General features: G+C 39.3%; 1 protein-coding gene across 3 annotated transcripts in view; it reads left to right on the top strand.

The window, feature by feature from the left end:
- Positions 1–20,260, top strand: part of Fign (fidgetin, microtubule severing factor) — a 121,424-nt gene that overhangs the window by 54,416 nt on the left and 46,748 nt on the right. The window contains exon 2 of one of the 3 annotated variants that reach the window (XM_032903399.1): positions 14,972–15,029. The exons of the other annotated variants lie outside the window; for them this stretch is intronic. The gene's annotated coding sequence lies outside the window, so the exon portion shown is untranslated. The remainder of the gene's footprint in view (positions 1–14,971; positions 15,030–20,260) is intronic. 3 annotated transcript variants of the gene reach the window in all.

Genomic DNA, 20,260 nt, shown 5'->3' with positions numbered 1-20,260 from the left:
TCTTTAAGGCCTACACGTGTAGCCATTAAAGTAGTTTGTTTGGTTCTATTAAGACCTTTACAAATCATTTATTCAACTGCCCTATAGAGACCGTGAAGTATTATACTGCTGTTGATATTAATCAAGGCATGATAATCAAAGATCCAAATCTATGAAATTTGAACTTTTATTCAGTAGGAAAGATGTTCTTTTGCCTAGTGAGCAGCCAAATGGTGTTTTTATATCCATAAAATTCCTTTCCCTTTAAAATATTCTTACATTCCTTTTTCGGACCTTTATTTTATTAAAGCAAAAGATTACACTTTTTTTTTAAGTGGATTAAATAATTTGGTGTCTGCCAATTTTTTTTTTTCTCGAGGTCTCTGAGTATTCCCTGTCTCAGTCATTTAACGAGCCTCTAAAAGCAAGGCCAAACTGCAGCTTCATGGGAAAAACACTTGGGAAGCATCCAATCCAGTGCATGCCAACTCACATTTGCCTTCCTCTTTCAAAGCCACATTTCCTGGCTGGACTGGTTAGAATTTCCCTTTGAAGAAAAAAAAAAGAGTATTCCTGGATTGGTTTCAAGCCCTTTTGTTCACGGCAGTCATTCTAGCATTTTCTACAGAGTTCTTATAAGCCAGCAGAAAAAAAAAATGATTTTTATCGTTTTCTCTGGAAAAGTACTCAAATGTGTGTTCTACGCCCTGTCAGAATTCACTCTTTCATGGCCTGTGCCCATTTTCTCTGATCAATTTAAATTTCTAGTAGTGCATGTAACCAAAACTTTGAGTATGTTGTATTTCTTCCCTCTTCCAACCATGCCCTGGTTGGATGATTATATTCTTCTGTTTGCACCAGTTTCTCTATTAAGGAACAACATCTGAGGAATATTAGGTACAGGTACTTGTTCTAGAAAAGGGGGGGGGAGTAAAAAAGGATGTGTCATTTCGATCTTTGTTTCCTCATCTGTAAGGAGGGAATTTGACTATGCCATTCCCAGCTAACTTAGGGTCCATGTGTTAGCTTTTACGCCTGGCAGCCCCTGTGGGTAGAGGTTTTGGTAGCATTGATTTTAAGTCAGGACAGCTTCCATTCACTCACATATATTTGCAAACTTGCTTAAGCTCTTTCACAAAATGGATTTCACTGCTAAACTGGTACTGAGTTCTAAAACTTAAGTTTTCAATTAATTTGGGTAAAGTCACCTAACTTTCCTGACTTTGATTTTATAAGTTGAAAAGTACTCATGATGAAAGCCACCCTTTTCAGTAATTGCTAGGAATACATAAAGGGTATAAGTGTGTTAGCATAGGACCCGGCACAATTACAGCTTGTTTTCTGCTAGGAAACGTGACATGGATTTCAGGCTTCCTGTGGCACACGTTTTGCCGTTGGGGCACTCAAAGTTGTTAGGAGGGACCACCTGGGCACGCGTGACCTCTTGTCACAGGTACCGTCATAGAGTTACTTACATACAGAAGCTAGAGTGTTCCAAAGGCGTGTGTCTAGCTGTAGGGAGAGGGAGGATGGGGAGAGAATACATTAATTGCATTGAGTAGTGAGGAATAAGAAGAAGAAAAGAGAAGAGCGTGTTCAACATCAATGAGACAGACAGGAAAATGGTACATACAACTAGTGCTTTCAGTGTGTGGGTTTTGGACATGAGATTTTGCTTTGCATCTCTCAGTCTCTCTCCTCAATGTCCTCCCAGGGCACTCTCTATTGCTAAAGAAAACTGAGGTAACTCTGATTGGATGACAGGTGGTTTCTGATGGCAGGGAGGAGTTGTAATGGTAGTAAAAAAAGAAGGGTCTGTGTGAGGTGTCTGGTACGGTTACCACAAGTCAGAGCCATGTATCTGATAGAGAAGCCTCAGAAGAAGGTGGATTTCATCTGAAGAGGATGGTCTTGAAAAGTTGGGTAGAGGAATAAAGGGGGTCAGATTGTACATTGAAGGAGATTTGGGGACTTTTAATTTAATGGCGCACTGGGGAGTTCTTACTTCTTGGTGTTGTGTTCATGTATGGTTAGGGAGACTTTGCCGGTGAGCATCCTCCTCCAGACTGAGGCAAGGAAGAGAGGGAGATGTGAGGTGTGATCATCCTGTGTTTAGACTCATGGCACTCGATGTGAGCCTATTCTCTGCGGATGCTTGCTTAATGACCTCTGCTTAATCAGCAGGCCTCAGTCTGTCAGCTGAAGGCCGTGTTCCAGACAATCTAAAAGGTGATTATCGTTCTCCGTCTTGTACTCAAAATGCAGAAATGAAAGGTTATTTATTTCAAATAAAGAAAGCAAGTTGAAGCATTCATTAGGTGTACAAATTGAGACAGATACCGCAGAACAAATGGCATCTTGCTGTAAAGGACAAGGTTTTAGAAACTAAAAGGAAGGTGTATTTTTAGAAAGGTGGAGGAGTCTTATATTACACAGAGTGAGGAAGCAAGGAAAACTCAGCTTTAAACTTCCATATATATATATATATATATATATATATATATATGTATATATATATATCTCTCCAATAATGACATAGTGTTAGAGTATAGCACATAGTACTGTAACAGGAAGACAGGAAGTTGAGACTGCTCAGGAAGGGGATGATTCAAGACTAAAGCAAGAACATTTAAAGCAGCAGTTTCCACAGTTGGCTCCCAGTATGCATTTGAGGTTCTTTACACATAGCTCCTAGTGTGTATTTGTTAGACCGCAACTCATTCATATCGTACATGGTATGCAGATACTCAGTCTCTTATAAATGCCCAAATTCAGTTAATATGGAATCTACTATCATAATTATCCAGCAAATGATACAGCACAAATTTCTACAAATTATTCCAGATTGACTCAGTTTTCTTTTATGTTAAAACACACATGTCATATAATATATTAAATATTATATTATATATAATGTGTGTATTATATATGTGTATTATATATAATATGTATGTATATGTATGTATGTATATGTGTGTGTGTGTGTGTGTGTGTGTGTGTGTGTGTGTGGTTGGTGGGTGGAACATAGAAGGTATCTCAGTTGTCATTTGATCTCCTCAGTGACTGAACACAAAATGGCGTGATTTGTGTACATCTAGGAGAGTAAGCTACCTTCCATGATCCAGGAGAACCTGGCTTGTGTGTGAAGATACCTGTTTAGGTTACTGGCCACACATTTTGGGTGCCACTTTTTAATCGCAGCCTTAATTTTTATTATTAGTTTTCCATTGTTGTCTATTATAAATTCCCTTCAGCATAGCAAGTAAGCAAGAATCAGTCTGGCCTGGCATTGTGCTGCAGGTCTGTGTGAGTTTGAGGCCAGCCTGATCTCCATAATAAAATTCCATCTCGAAAAAAAAATTATTTTAAAAGAAAGTGTGTGTGTGTGTGTGTGTGTGTGTGTGTGTGTGTGTGTGTGTGTGTGTGTGTGTGTGTGTAAAGCAGACATACCATACTGAAGTAAAATGTGAAGAGTTCAGGAAGCCACATGTGTGGTATGTAGGTGCTCTGTCCTGTGTGGAACCTTGTCGGATTTATGGAAGTTTCAGACAAGGCACAAATGCTGCCCCACTCTTCCTGCCCTTTTCCCACACCAGGGGATACCTCGGCCTTCATCTGAAATACTGCCGTGCATCTCTTACTTAGACCTCACAGACACAAGAAAGGCATGTGGAAGATGCAGAAAATTAAAAGAAGTCAGGAAAGATGAATGAGCCTTAATGAATTAAATTGGTTTGGCCTAACAAAGAGAATGGTGTGGGACTTGCACTCTTAAAATTGTCTTCAATTTTATGACATGTTTCTAAGAATTGATGTCTCTGAAGGGAATAAAAAAAGAGGGGGAGAAACATTATTTTGATTGAACAGCACAAATATAAACTATTCGTAAGATCACAGAGAAGATTTTTTTTGAAGAGCTTGGAGTGCCATGGTAATTTATGTGTCTGTTGTGTTGTGCTGGATAAGATAAAATTTGGATTGGGATAGTATGCTTACTTATTTCCGTGTCTTCAATTAAAATTCACGGAAACTGAAACAGAACTTAGGGACGTTAGCATTAGGTGCTTCACACAGTTGGTTCTCAGTTCCACACAGAGAGCAAGGCTTGCTCTGTTTTGCGTAGATGAGATTGGCAGAAGCACATCAGCTCTGTGCACTCATGGTCCGCATTCTTCTTCAGATGGTTTCTCCTTGAAGTACAGAGGTGAGTGTCACCAAAGCAGTTTTTGGTATCAACTGAATTTAGCACATAAGCAGAGAGGGTGACCCCAAGGACTCGAAAGCCACCTTCCCCTCCTCCCACTCACATATCGTCTGCCATTGTTATTAATAAGCTCTGGAATGGGTATTGTTACAAATGCTCAATTATATGAATGTTTGGATTGTAAAATTCTCCTTGTATTATCACCCATGAGCTTTCCATTTCCAAATATGTCCTTGAAAGAATAAGGATCTGTCCCTTGAACTTCAGGGTAAAGGCATTCAGAAAAAGAAGTACTGGTTCAAATCTTTCAAGTAACCAATGAATTTAGCCACCTTCTTGTAGAGCAGGTTTAGTCCAAGAACTGAATATTTTTTAGCTTCAAAATATACACTGAAATTATTTTCTAATTTTCAGGTGGCTAATACAATTTAAGGCAAAAATGCTTTACCTTAAAATGTGTATTGTCGCTCCTTTTACATTTTGTTCAATGGGGATGTGTTCCACTATTCTCTGTATGTGCCTTTCTGAAGTCCACGGAAGCTTTCTCTTTAGTTTTAAATTGTGAGAAGACTTGAATGTGAGACCCTTGGGTATCCATGGAAATGCCCTACCACTGAACTGCATACCCAGGACTTCTGTGTTACCTTTGACCTATGGTCTCTGTGCAAGAGATCCCGAACTCTCGGTAAAGGGTGGCTTCAAATTTATGAGTTGCTTCCTCCTTAGTACCAAAACTACAGATGGCTGACACCATTCTGCCTTGTAATCTTTTATTGTAAGTTTTCATTTCAGAGATAACTTGAAAACAAATCTTGCATAAGATCAAAAATGTTTTAAATATTTCAGTTTTTCTAATTGAAAAAAAATTCTTTAGTATTAACGGTTACTTTTACATAGTGTTGCTCCCACGGAGTCCGTTGTTTGTGACCTATAGTAGCCTCAGAACAGCCTCTGTGAAAAGGGAGTTTGTGGATTATTCAAGTTAAACCTTGTATTTCAAAAAAGTTAAGGCTGGAGAGATGGCTCAGCAGTTATGAATTCTGATGCTCTTCCAGAGGTCCTGAGTTCAATTCCCAGCCACGACGTGGCAGTTCACAACCATCTGTAATGGGATCTGATGCCCTCTTCTGGTGTGTCTGAAGGTAGCTACAGTGTATGCATATGAAATGAACAAGTAAGTATTTTTAAAAATTAAACAAAGCAAAGTGAAAAGACATCTATTAGTATTTACACTCCTCAGGGTGATTACCTGAGGATAAAGACTTGAGTCTCAGATTGTGTTGAATAGTAATTTAATTGCAGACAGGTATCTACAATGGCGGCAGTTAAAAGTCAGATGACATCTGCATTTCTACTGGGTGTGATGAGTCATTTGACCTTGTAGTATATTCCCCACTAATACCCTTTTCCTTGGTGTAAACTTCAACCCCTCCAACGTTCATATTTGCTTCCGGGTTCAAAATCTGCTGCCGTCCACCCATTTTGGTTGAAGGCAGTCTTGTATGGATATTTTTAAATATCCCATATATCTGATTCAGATCCTGTGGAGGCAAGGGTGCAACATTGGTATCTTTTTGCTTCAAGACTCAGAAACAAATGAGAAGGTGATCTCAGTGTAGATGTCACCCACTCCTTAGGCATCCTCCCTTTAAAAGTGGTTTTGTGTTTTCATGTAGTTAAGAAGAGGGGCTGATACAGGAGAGGAAAAGGATGAAGCAAAAGCACTCAAGCACAAGAACCTATTAGGAACAAAAGAGACGATAACAAGACAGGTACTGAGGCTGTGTGGCTCTGTGGATCCTCAGGTTAGGGGGCTGATTCCGAGATAGTGATTATCAAGCCTTTGTGAGAATCAGCATCTCCAGGAAGGTCGCTCAAAATTCACCCTTTCAGACTCTAACTCAGATTTTCTGGCTTAGTAGATGATGGATATTGGATGTCTAACTAGTGCCTCTGTGACACTATTGCTGTTGGGCCAGGAGGCTGCTCTTGGAGAACCACTAGCCTGAGGTTATAGTTTCCAGGCTACATGTAGTCTGCTTCGCAGAGCCTTTCTGCTGAGAGCAACCAGTATTTCTGGTCTGAATCAACAAAATAAATTCAGGAGTTGTCTCTTCATTCAAGCTCAGAAACTGGAAGGAAACAACATTGCAAACAATGAAAAGAAAACAGTATATGAATATTGATTTAGGCCTTTCTATATTCATTTCTATTCATATTACCTTAGATTAGGGGTTCTCAACCTCTGGGTCACAACCCATTTGGGAGTTTGCATTTTAGATATTCTGAATATCCAATATTTTCAATACCATTGATAATAGTATTAAAGGGTTGCAATATTAGGAAGAATGAGGACAACTGCCTTAGGTCATTCATTCAGACAATATGATACTATTCTAACCCAAATGGGACATCAGGAAAAAACAATTGAGACACAAAAGTATCAATGTCTTGACAGTAAATATTCTTCTAAGCTTTAAGGTAAAAACTCTTTTATAAATAAAGTGTTTGAGGTGAACATGTATTGTAGCCATTTTTGAAGGGTCGTGTTCAGAAGCTATTGTAGATCCATCAGGATTAGTGGATTCTAACCAAAGACTCAGGTTATCCACTTGTCTTAAACGAGCTGACTCTGTGCTCTTCAAATCGCCCTTTAAATACTGCATGCCTCACCCTTCCCATGAGAGGGATCATTGTACTCATACTTTATTTTATTTATTTCTATATTGTTAGAATCTCTGTATAGAGTAGCTACACTTGGGGCTTATTCCACTCTTTAGAAGGGTACTAAACAAATCTAAAGAACCACGTGGTCATTTCTGAGATCGAATTTTCTGTAGACTTCCTCATTTCTACCTAAACGCCCGCCTTCATAAACAGTTAACGATTGCCCAACTTTATAGACTATATTTAACAGTTTTCACCAGAGACTCCCAGCCCTTTCCCTCTCAAAACACAACAGTTGCCCACATCAGTCTATGTTTAGGGCCAACTTGACAGTTCTGTTTCTGTATGCCTTCTGGACAGCAGGCACATGAATGACAGTACAAAACTAAGAACAGCTTTAGGCCAGAATTATATCTGCCCCGGTGCTTTTCTGTTTAAATTCTGGGGAGTGTGAATTCCAGAAATGCATTTCTGGGATGCTACAAATAACAGAAAAAAAATATTAGAGGAGGTGTTAGTTTAGCAGCAAATCTTTTTAATAAAAATTTCACTTCACGTATGCAAAAAGTAGATGAAAGAATTAAGTATATTAGCCAGGCAAAAGCAGAAATAATGAAAGCTTCTCCCCCTGCCTGACTCCTAGAGATGCTGAACTTTTAAGGCCTCAGTCTGTTAGGTCACTCAGTTAAATGAATGGTGGAAGGGAAGGGAGGTGAGTACTGAGTGGAAAGTGAGAAAGCCAGGCTCCTGGTTTTATGCTTAATGGATGCGTTCATCTAGTCATTTCACAATTACCTTGTGTCACCAGATAATAATGATAAGAATTTTTTCGTACTGTATTTAGATATATTAAAGGCTATCTGCGCAGTGGACACTATTTGATCATATGACAGATAGTACTACAGCTAATGAGTCATTGGTTTGTAAAGCAGATAGTTACTTGAGTGGATGAGTAAACTTGGCCAAGATGGGGCTCAAAGCCATGACTAGAAATGTGTAGCAAGTCTGAAATTGTGCTCACATCAGAGTTTACTGGACTCCAAACTCTAAGCCTTAAACCAACGTGCTCTGTTGCTCTCAGCACTGCACCATGTGCATGACCACGAAGTTACAACAAACAGAACAGTTGTCATTCCTTCCCCCTGCCCCCAGAAAAAGGTATGTTTCAATTTCCTCTTTGTAAGTTGACATTCTTACTAGATCTTTCATAAATCCCAGGCAATTAAAAGAGGGCTTTAATGAAACTAGCACATGTAATTGGTTGAGTGGTTTTATATCCTTACTCCTTGGGAAACGCACAGTTGCTCTGGACCATTTGCTGAATTGAGCTCGTGCACTGAAATCTAAAGATAGAGAACCATCTAGGACATACTAGCTCCTTGTCAAGAAGAGACTCAGCTGTCACATTCAACTTTCTTTAAGACCCATAGGAGTTGAGTTTGTTTCTTGAGCTTACTTCCTGCAGGGACCTCCAAGTCTTACCTCACATGCTTTTTATCTGAAGGTATCCTTAAGTGAACCCATCTTCCAAGCAAGAAGTTTGCAGATACAGTTCTGTGTCTCTGTATTTATGAAATGTTAATTAGCTGCCTACAGCATCTTTACTGATTGAAGCTATTTTTATTTCAAATAGTATCTCTCTGTCACGAGCTGCTTAATTTTAAAAATAGTGTGTGTGTGTGTGCGTGTGTGCGTGTGTGTATGTATGTGTGCGCATGCGCGTGCATATGCACATGTACTTGTGCCACAGCATATGTGTACTGGGTTGAAAGACAGTTTGCAGGAACCTGTTCCCTCCTTCCACCATGTGGCTTCTGGGGACTGAACTACAGTTTTCATGCTTGGCAAACGCCTCTGCCTGCTGATCCAGTTTTTTGGTTCAGCTTCATAGTTTTCACCATTTCATACATTCATGTTTTCTAGTTAGCATTTCTAGACAGCTGTGTATTTGCATTTAAACCATATCAATGTATGGTTAAAACGTAAAATATAGAAAGTACAAAATAAATATACGAAACGAAAAAAATATCCGAAAATACAACAGAATGGCAGTGTAAAGAATTTAAAATAGAATTAATACATTTCCTTCAGAGCGGCTTATAAAGTTGCAGCTTCCAATATTATCAGGCCCATGCATGCTAAATTTTAGCGGCCGCCCTAAAGCATAAAGGACTATGTGCACTAATAGGGTAGCGTATACCATTTCAGTTTTTCATAGATTTTTTTAATTGAAGTACTTCATTCAACAAATGTCCTCAGCCCATCCTTTTGCATTATACACTGAAAGTTGTAATTGAGCCATAATTTATGCAAAAGTTCTGAAAAATAACTTAGTAAGTAATTCAAAGATGCCCCCAATTGAAGACAGTAACTGGGGTGTTATCATTACTGCATAGTGGTCATTATCTTCAGTTATCTGTTTGTCAAGTATGTTTTCTAATTCCTATTATGATTGAAGAATGAGAAAGAAGAAAAGAGAAAGGGAGATGCTTTGCCCTGGGAACTAATACAATAGATCTTCAGGGACTTCAAAGCAGAACAATTATCTCAGCCACAGGGACGATCCAGGGTCCCTTTGTTAGCCATTTATGACACATGTGCAAGACACTGACATTAATTTAGAACCTAGCATTACTAGTCTTGCCGTGTTGCCAAGAGATTTCTGTCTCAATAATATATTGATTATATTATTGTAATGAGTTGGCTGATGACTCAGAGTTACAAAGAAGTTGTACTAAATTTATTCGAGGGGGCAATGCTGGAAACTTCAGAATTAATATGAGCATGTTTCATCCCCCTTTCATGCCCATTTGTACCTACATTATTAATTGATACCAGCCCATGCTCTTTAGTGTGAATCAGAATAGGGACTAATTCTCTGAAGTTATATTGTTCTTAACAATTTATGGTTGTTTGGGGGAAATATATCTATATATATCTATATATATATATATATATATATATACACACACACACACACACACACACACATATATATATATATATATATATATATATATACATATATATCCTTCCCAATGATGTAAACTTGACTCAGTAAAATAATTCTGGGTTTTGGCTATTTTCTCAAAAATGATTCTTGGCTGGTCAGCTTTTGAAACCACTTGGCCAATGCTGGCCCTTCCCTACTAGTCACAGACAGGTTTTGTCCATGGGGTAAACCATACACAATTCATCCCAGGGTGTAAAAACTCTGTGGACCTTTGAGCTCACAGTGTACCTGCTTCCCATTGAATGCTCGTTTGGGAGTATTTTGTTGGCCACAGTCCTTTTTCTTGTATATCGGTCATACTGCCTGTAACACATCTGGTGACACTACCTGCTTGCCTGCAGGAAGCCTGAAATCCGTGGGAACCCCATCTTTTCTTTTAAGGGGCAGTCCATTATGAAAACTGATTCCTTTCTATCTGTGCTCCCTCTTCCACTGTTGTCTCCTAATCATAATCCCCTTCCACTGCGCTTCGTACTGGATAGCTGCCAGTGGCCGAGGGCAGGGGAACGGATGATGCCAGCCAGCTAGCTGAGTTCATATGCCATGTCTGGAGCACTCACAGAGACTGGGTGTGTTGCCTCCGAAGCAATCACAAACCGGTGCGTCCTGTCTTATAAAAGAGTAAAATGATGCCTGCCAGTCCTTCCAGCAGGAGTGATGCTGTGAGTCATCACATTCTACAGCCGTTCCCATTCCGGGCTGATCTTGATGTTATGGTTGGTTAAGTATTATTGATGAAGTAATCATGTTCCTAAAATAACCCAATTACATCTGTTAAAAAGGTTTCGTGAAAAATAAACAGACCATCTTATCATGAAGGCTTGCAAGAAGGCAGAAGTAGTCAAGTGTTTGCCATATTTGTTTGACTGTATTGTGCACACATACCTTTTGCACACATATCAGGTCATGTGCTTACTGTAACTGGGGGGAGGTAGCAAGTAGCTGAAATTACTTAATGCATAATAAAAGATTATGGACAAATTTTAAAAACTAGGGACTTACATTTTATCAATAAGCTAAATAGTAATGAGAGAAGAGAGACATATAAAGCAATTAAAATTGAATATGAGGCAATTTAAATACAAATAGGCAGGAATGGACTCTGGTGCTGTATGTGCGCAGCCCTCAGTGTGATTTATTTGGTGACAACACTGTACTATACACTCAGGAGTAATGGTAATTGGGTAATTATTTTTAACTTTTTGGCAGGGGCTTCTATGTTGCTAGACTTCTGGGTTTTTTTTTTATTCTAAAGAATGAATATCCATTTAAAAGACACTTCTTACTCTATGATTTCCACAAGAAAAAAAAATCACAAGTCTCATTGTGTGTGACAGGAATAACATTTTATCTTGTTAGTAGTTGACATGATTCGTTGTGGCAGAAAAAAATTAAAAGGGATCACATTTATTTTAGTATCATTATAAAATTATTGTGGTGTACCCAAGCAAATCACTCTAGTTTTGTTAAGGCTAAAATCTGCTGTCCGCCAGAATTACTGTCTTTTTTTGCATAATTAAGAAAACACCAATTATGAGATATTCACTCACAGTTTTAGATCTTCTGTTCCTTCATAAAATATTTGAATATTGGGCTATGGAGATAACTCAAGAGGTCTAAGTGCTTGCTGGGCAGGTATGAAGAACCCACGTCAACTACTCAATAGCAACATAAAATTCAGATGAACGGAATTCTCATTACTCCCACGGGAGTGCAGGGACATCTCTAGATGCTTGAAAATCAGCTTGCCAGCAATACTCAGGGAAAATACATATCGTCTCAGACAAGGTAGAAGATTAGGACCCACAAGCCAAGGCTTCCCTCTGACCTTCACACATGTGTCATATCCCATGTTCCCATATTCATACACACAGGTGCACACATGTACACATGCAAGTACATGCATACGCATGGTTCATGTGCACGCGTGCGTGCACACACACATCACAGTTTAACAACTGAACAGCTTTTGCTTCTGTCAGAATGAGTGTCATGCCAGATGTACTTGCGTGCACACGAGATAGGAGCAAGGTAATTGCCATGAATTGCAGACAAGCCTGGACTACATGGAGAGGTTAAGCACAACTTTGACTACATGATAAAATTCTCTCTCAACGTGAATATAAATACTTCCATCTATAATAGTAGTGTATGTGTTGAGCTTAAGTTAATCATAGGTGTCCTTAGCAATTAGGAAAAAAAAAAGAAACATTTTTGTCACAAAGGATGTGGAGGTAGTCATCATGATGTACATAGTAGTTTTCTTGGGTATTTACACAGCAGTGTACAATTTGTTAAGTCTTTTATATCTCTTTGCAAGAGTGCCAGAATGATCTGAGGTACAACGTTTGTAAAAGAAAGGAAGGAAGAAAAAAGGGAAGGAAGAAAGAAGAAGACATTTTTTTCAGCTATGCTTTGAGTGACGGTTTGATTATAGAATGCTCCATTTCCTTTTACCTTCAATCTACAAAGTTTAAAGTGGATTTCTTTCCAACCCATAAATATAACAATTAGAGCTTCATTTAGATGATAACATGTATAGAGTCAAATGCATATTTCATACTTGTAGCTATCCATGGATATCATTATAGTGATCGGCATGCCTGCTTATTTCTAGGTGACTGAAGTGGATGCTTTGATGTTGTGAGAGATTTGGGTATACATTTTTGAGTGTTTTTATTTATTTTTTTTTGTCAGTCTTAATTTCAGCATCAAAATGTAAATACGTAAAAGGAGAGGCTAAGTTGACTAAAACTCAAAGCAGAAGGAACGAGTGGCCCTCCACCTAAAAATCAACAACATAGTGATGGACACCAGCATGAGTGCCCATGTCTATTTCCAATCCCCATCCCCAGCCCCACCCCCACCCCCACCCCACCCCCACCCCCCAAAAATGAAATGTGTAAGGAGAAGATGGCCTCTTTTCCTTTAATTACTAGAAATGATATTCGCTCCTTTGTCAACTATGCCATTATGAAGTTCTTCTGAAATACACCCTAATATCTTGTGAATTTTGCTTCTTTTAGGCTTTCTTTAACCAAGGATGGGAGGAAAAACAATTTTATTAGCATAGAGTCATCTCTTAGGAAGAACAGGGATTGATGTTAAGTCTGAGTTTCATGCTTTCATTTCCCCCAAGTGCCTGTGATCAGGGAAATGATGTGCAAGAAGTTAGGTTATCTCATGGAAGCTTTAGGCAAAGTTCAAGGAAGTTTACCATTGCCTCCTCCTATATGAACATTGTCCTTTTAGGCCTGGTGATCATCTCCTGGCACTCTCTGTTTTTACCTTTAGTTTTCCATAGCCTGATGGGACAGTCATTTCCAGTTGTTCTCCTGTCTCCGCCAAGCATGCTAGCACACCTCCCAAGGTTCAATAACTCTGCACTTTCTTTACTGCTTTTACACAAACACAGAGCATCTGTAATTACACTTATTTATGATTTTTCCTCTCAAATTAGTTATATCCTATACCTGATCGTGTATTTACTTTACGTGGATGTCCAGCTGGTGTTTTTAAAATGAAGAGTCGGTTGAATAACTTTATTTAGTCCTACACATACATTATTTCCCCAGACTCTTGCTTCAGAATTTATAACATTGATGTCTGCAATCAGCAAGCTTTCTGAGAAGATCTTTGCCACTCAGTATGAGCTTCTGTTAGTCCATTTTAGCAGCAACTACTCAGTGTGTCACTAATTGGTGGAGAGAAGCCCTTTCTGACCATTGGATTTGTGCAGATAGCCATACCCACTTCCCTCACTGTTTGATCATCCCTGTCTAATTCTTGGAACAGACTACATCTTATCCTTACCAGATACTTTCCTTGTATGTTATGTGCAAAGGTTTTCTGGTTTTGATTGGTTTGGTTTTTGTGGTTCTTTCCTTGAATTGTGTGAGAGTTCGAATAAAATCAGTGTTAAGTACACGGGGCCCTGCTTGATTGTTTATCCAGCCATTCATAATCATAAACACATATCAAGGATCTTCTATCTTCTGGGATCTGTGCTAGACCTGGAGAGATGATTTAAGTGCACATCTTGCTCTCCAATGATCACAGTCTTGAAATGGGGGAAGATAAATAAACAATTAAGTATAGCGTGCCCTCAAAACCAGATGAGGCTGTGATTAAGTCTAAGGGGAATGTCGAGTTGGAGGAAACTTAGTGGATTCAAGATTTACTCGGGCTTTAAAAGATGAATGGGATTTTCCAGGTAAACACTAGGAAAGTAACAGGGATTTCCAGATGGAGATACTAACATATGTCAAGGCACAGTGGTGCGCAGTACCTCGGGAATATCTGCAAATATTTGTTCTGTCAGGAGCGTGGAATGTGAGTGGAGAAAGGAGAGACTGGAGCTGGAATGATGGGTAATAAGAGCCTGGTGTTTGCTATTAGGAAGCCTAGACCATCTGTCCTGGGAAAACTAGTAAATGCGTAGTTGCTTTGCAGGTGGAAATGGTTTATGTTTTTTAGTTTAGAAAGATGTTTTGACTTAAAGATATGGAGGTGAGTTGGAAAGCAATGGGAAAAGCAACGATGAAAACTTGAATGGTGTAAAACATGGGACTAAAGGAAAGAAAACAGAGTAGGGAACGAAGTCAGAGGGAAACTTAGTTGTATTATAGAGTCTGGGTGAATGAGAAATGGTTCAGCATGCAGATGAATTAGAAAAGATGATGCCAGGGTTACTATTTCTGGACATTGGGCCTCTGGAGTAATTCTAACCAAAAATAGAGGACGAAGAAAGAAGAACAGGTTCAGAGGGTATAGCAGTCAGTTAATAAACAGATTGTGTACTAAGTGAGTTTGTTTACCAAGCCACTGAGTTGCTTGAAAATACATGTTTTGTTTTTGGTTTGTGGGTTTTGTTCGATTTCGTTTATTTATTTTTGCCTGGTTTTAAGTGGATTTTGTTTCAGAGTCAAGTTGAATCATTTGTAACAATTCAACAGAAATATGAACTATCAGAATGTCCTATTGTTTTTTCCACTAACTCTTCTATGGTTTTTTTGTACCGTAAATCCAGCCATTCTGGTACCGTGCTTGCTGTATCTTCAAAATTACCTTCATACTTTTAACCTTTCCAAATGTATCTTGTATTCCAGGTCCCAGGTCTTTATATATGGACACAAAGAATGATAGAATTCTAGGTCTTGGGAGGAGGTAGGTAATTCAAACTTATCCCTTACTCCTCATTCATCTGAGTCAGCAGACGGGATGGGTTTATGGTTTTGCTGACAGTGGAGCAGTGAGTTAATGCTGGAATAGTCACTGAACTTAGAATTTGTACTAATTAATTTTGACATTCCACTGAACGTACAGTCCATAGTTCCCCCGGTTCTCGTTCTTCTTTGGTCCTAAAAGCCATGTAACGGTGGGCATTTTGAAAAGACAGCTCGTCTTTTGTTGACTCTTCCCTCAGTGTATAAAATTGTACAGCATAGGAGTAGGCTTGCTTAAGGGAGAGGACAAAAGGCAATGCCTTCTGACTGGGGTCCTTTGCGGGAGTTAGCATGAGTAAATCTATCTCTTGGTTATGCGCTATAGTGACTTGATCTTTCCTTGGAGACACCCAGCCCTTACTCTTTCCCGCATTCATATTCTTTCTATTAAACTCAGATTTCAAAACCAGAAGCAGACAGAGTAAAATGGTTGTAAAGCAAGAGGGTCAGCTACATTTCTCACATATTTGCACATCCGAGGGTTTCAACCAAACAAAATGAGTGTTCATTGCTGATTCATGTTTTGATTTAGGGTCCCGAATCCTTTTCTACCTCAGTCATGTGATATGCACCATGGTGGCTTTCATCATATAATGCATTCTGGTCTCCCCTAAATCCTAAAGCACTTTATAAAAGTAAAACCATAGGTCTCATCTTTCTGATGAAGAGAGCAAGGCATAGAGAGATTTTACAAAGTGATACAACAAATAAAGGAGGAGAAAGAATCCAGGACCATTTTTTTCCACTCTGCATTAAATGATGCTCTCTCTTATGCTTTTCTGTTGTCAAAAGCCCTCTCTACATTCTGTATTGTTGGGTCATCATCTCCTATAGTTTGCACAATATGGTGTATTATGGATTGCTCACAAAGCAGCCGATATGAATTCTTTATAATGGATTTGTTCTTTTCAATATTTTTTTGTCATCTTTGGGCTTAATAGAAATAGTTCAGCATGTTATATTGTGTGATCTGTTCCTAAATAGATAAAAGATTCCTGTGTTTTGAAGGAAACATTCATATTGGTTCATTTGCTGCATGGCCTGCAGGAATGTTAGTCTGCAGAAGGAAAACAACTGTTTCCTGACAAAAATCTTCCTTGACTCCCTTAGAAACTCGTATTTCAACAGGAAAATAAAGAAAGGTAATCTATAAATGATTAGAACACAAAGTCTTGAAGTATGTTTTCCATCCCTCAGACAGCCGTGGAAGATGGGGAGACAAAAAGGTTTCTCCCCGTCCTTCCTTGTAGAATGGCTCTCCCTTAATTTCCTTCCAAGACCTTCAGCTACGCAAATGTGAGTGAAGGCATTTTCTCCCCGTACGCAGCCCCTGACTTTCCCTGAGCCACCAGCATAACCGCAGTAGAAAGAAAGCATTCTTCTGCAAGAAATGAAACACCAGTGTCCAAAATGTGCAAAACACTGTGAAATTGGAAGCGTGTCCCTGGAAAATAATAGTTACGAAAAATAATAATAAGTGGCAACTCTGAACAATCTCTTGGCAAATAATCAATTATCTTCAGAATTACTATACAAATCTACAGTATGTTTTGCTGGCCCATTGGGGAACATGGGAGCTGGTCACTTGAGATAGAGGGCCGGTTGCAGTTTGTTTCCAGGTTGCCTCCAAATTAACAGCCACTGGCCTGTGAGCTGGCATGATGCAATCTCAGAGCTCACAGAATCGAAGCATTGAACTGACTAGAAATACTAAACGCATTCCAGCAGAAATCCGTGGCCTGTTGCATTTTGTAGTTACAGGGTTGACTTACAGAGCTTAATTCTTAAACCTGGGGAAACAGCTAAGCTTGTCCAGGTGTGCTGGGGGCAACACTATGGATCCAAGTTGAATTTGTTTGGCCTCCTGACAGATTTCGAGGGGTGTAAAGAAAGGAAGAAAATGACAAGAAATAATTGTTTTCATACTGACCGTCCATATAGATAAATCTGTGGAAATTTAGATTGCTTTGCAAGAATACCTATGATTAAAAAAATCAGTGGTTCCATGATTTTTTTTCTGCCTGTAACAATTTAAGTGAATCATATAACTAAATTTCATATTATAGCTTTTTTAGAACAGTCTAGAAATGTGGACCTATGGGGATATATGAGAATACTCAGAATCTGTCCAGCTGGAAGTGCAGCGCAGGGGAGACAGTCTGTGAGCCTAGCTGATAGAAAAGGTGTAAAGGAGGCAATTCAAGAGGCCTCTTCTGGTTTTACTGCTACCGTTTTTAAGGGGGGCAACACTTGCCATCATAAAAGCCGAACTAGAGTTAGAAGGGCACTTAATACACTGCCCCGGAGAAACATTCCTCTCGTTAGTAAGGCCTACTTCATTTCTTCACCAAGTTACGCCTCGAGAGTCCTCTAGTGACACAGATGTGTCTATCCCTTGGTGTGATTGCAACTGTTTGGCAGATGAGAAGTATGTGGTGATTATCAAGATGTAGGATTTTCCAAGTCATAAGCTATTTTATCAAAGAGAGAGAGAGAGAGAGAGAGAGAGAGAGAGAGAGAGAGAGAGAGAGAGAGAGAGAGAGAGCGCACAAAGCTCACTTATTTGTCTCCCCTCCTGTTAAGGTGATCAGTGTATGTCCTGGCTCAGTGCTTGAGAGCACGTGTGGCCTTTGCAGAACACCCATGTTGTTACTTAGGTTCCAAGGGACCTCACAACCTCTTCTGCCCTCTCAGGCAGCAGGCACACACAGGGAGCACATACATACATGTAGGTAAACACGATACACATAAAATAGATATCAATAATTTTTTTTAAAAAAAATCTCATTAAAGTTATAGATACCTATGAATGCATATTCACACCAAAAAGAGGACAAAGGAGAAAATAATTCATGTGGAATTTAGTTCTCACCCTTCTCTCTCCTGTTTTATCCAACTTCAGAGGGTCCCCTTTACCAACAGCATGGCAATTCCTTTTGTGTCCCTTTCTCTACTTTCCTGGGTTCCTGTGAATGGCACCACACTAGACACACAGTTTTGACGACTGCCTTCATCCTGTCAAAATCACAAGTCAGACTGACTAGCCAGTCCACTAGAGGTGAAAATTTTCCCTGGGTGAATTCATTGTAATGTGAATATTGTATTTACTTTAGCTTGACTTGGCTCTTTCTCAACTTAGGAAGAATTGAATATTCTCTGTATCTCGTAGGCATTATTAATTGATGTGTTGTCAGCACTTCCATAAATATTTCTAGACTGCAGTGATTTCGCTGCACTGGGACGCCTCCTGACTCTGTAGCACATTCTGAACCTATGAGATCAGACACCATCAGTGAAAGGGACTGAGCCAACCTGTGCATCAGTCCAGTCCTGCTCCAATTACATTGTGCCGCAATGAATGCTGTTCTGAATATTTACAATAATATGGCACCAAAGAACCATTTAGACTACTCAGAGTTCTTAAGAGAACCAATAAATCTTTGAAAAGGGAGTTGACTCTTTTCACATAATCAGATTAAAAATTGCAACAAGTCAATTTTTCTGTAATCCCTTTTGAAAGCGTGTTACATTTCCTCTCTGCTCTATTGGAAATTTTCTTACCCATTAGTACATTAGAGTTGCATTTATGCCTACTGCTGTCTTTTTTTTCTTAGTTTTTAAATGCCATGACTAAAATTTGAGTTTTAGCATTGTCCACACTATGATAAACCCCAGATACTGCAAGAACACAATCTCAGCTAATTTGGGGAAAACAAAAAGAGGCCATTGTATTTGTGACAATGAACAATGGGTATCTAATTATCATCTCCACAAAGGCTTTGACTGGTTAGCCTCTTCTTTCCCACAAGTCATTGCATTTCAAGTTCTTCATAGTATTAATCAGGACTCTTCAGAAACCCACTGAGATTCTCTTCTCAGTTAACCTGAGAAATGGGTTTTCAATGAATCAGACACTGGGATCCAGTCAGTCTCCTGGGATGGTCAAGCTGATTTCCTAGACCTCCCAAGGATGCTCTCTCCATAGGAATGTCTCACCCTACTTCCACCACAGGAGGATATAGGGTTTCTTCTGCATATGGGAGTAACTATGGTAACTGAGAATGCTTTGGGTGTTTCTGAGGCCAAAATTTCTGAGCATCTCAGGTGGCAATTGAGATAAACATATTAATTTGCCTCAAATCGTTGTGAATGGTGGCACTTCTTCTAAATATTTCCTATTTTTGTGTTATAATCACTTTCCTTCTCTTGTTTCCTTGTTTTTCTCCCAAGTGTCAACCTGAGCAAATTACATCTTATTCTCTTTGTAAAGATCATGTTTCTGTAATCATCACAGAATATATGACTAGTCCAAACAGGAAAAAAAGATAATGAAGTTGAATCATTGGACCCAGGGGTGGAGGTTCTTTGTGACTCTGTAGCAAGGCCGTTTTGATTCCTTCCCTGCTGTGAAATATGTTGGCCACTGAGACTTGCTGGCTCAAGGGCACGCAGAACAACGTAATCAAGTGTGAAAGAATTGATGCTCCTAGCAAGTGTTCCTCCACTCTCTTCTCACTGATCGTATCTGAGGACTTGAGACAGAAAATATGGGGAGCGATTTCCTAAGAAGATCTGTTAATAACTTCACTATACCCACGTGCCCTCGAGACCGGACCCTTTGGATTGACCTGCTGGGTCTTAGCACTCGTCCTCGCCATAGAGGTGAACTTTCTGCCGACAGAACTATGAGATGCCTAAGGACTGCTGCTACGTATTATGAAAAGACAAAACCTAATACCACTAGCAATGTCCTTCCTAAGACTCTCCCAGGAATATCTATTCAGCAGAGGACACACTTACTCCTTCTAAGACAATATTGTGATTATTTGGGGCGGGGGGGGATTGCTAATGCTGATGACATCTAGTCCATCTTCCTCTTTCTCTAACTTTCTTGTTTAAAAACCACTAGATGAGGTAAATGGTGCTACAGCTCTCTCAGCAAGTACATTTGTGTTAAACCTTGGAAGCTCAGGCTGAATGACAGGTTACACATCATCCCTAAGCTTCATATCACACGATGACTTTATGAACATACATTTTTTTTTTCAGAATCTTCACCTGACTACAATCTGACTCCCCCATCCTTTGCATGTTTGTGAAATCTTTTCACTAGGTAGGAATGGTTTTCCTTGGGCTCGTCTTTCCTAAAATGCCTAAGGGACTCTGCTTCCC

The sequence above is a fragment of the Rattus rattus genome, chromosome 5, assembly GCF_011064425.1.
Source record: "Rattus rattus isolate New Zealand chromosome 5, Rrattus_CSIRO_v1, whole genome shotgun sequence".
Lineage (NCBI taxonomy): Eukaryota > Metazoa > Chordata > Mammalia > Rodentia > Muridae > Rattus > Rattus rattus.
This window is presented reverse-complemented; position numbering and strand designations above follow the sequence as displayed.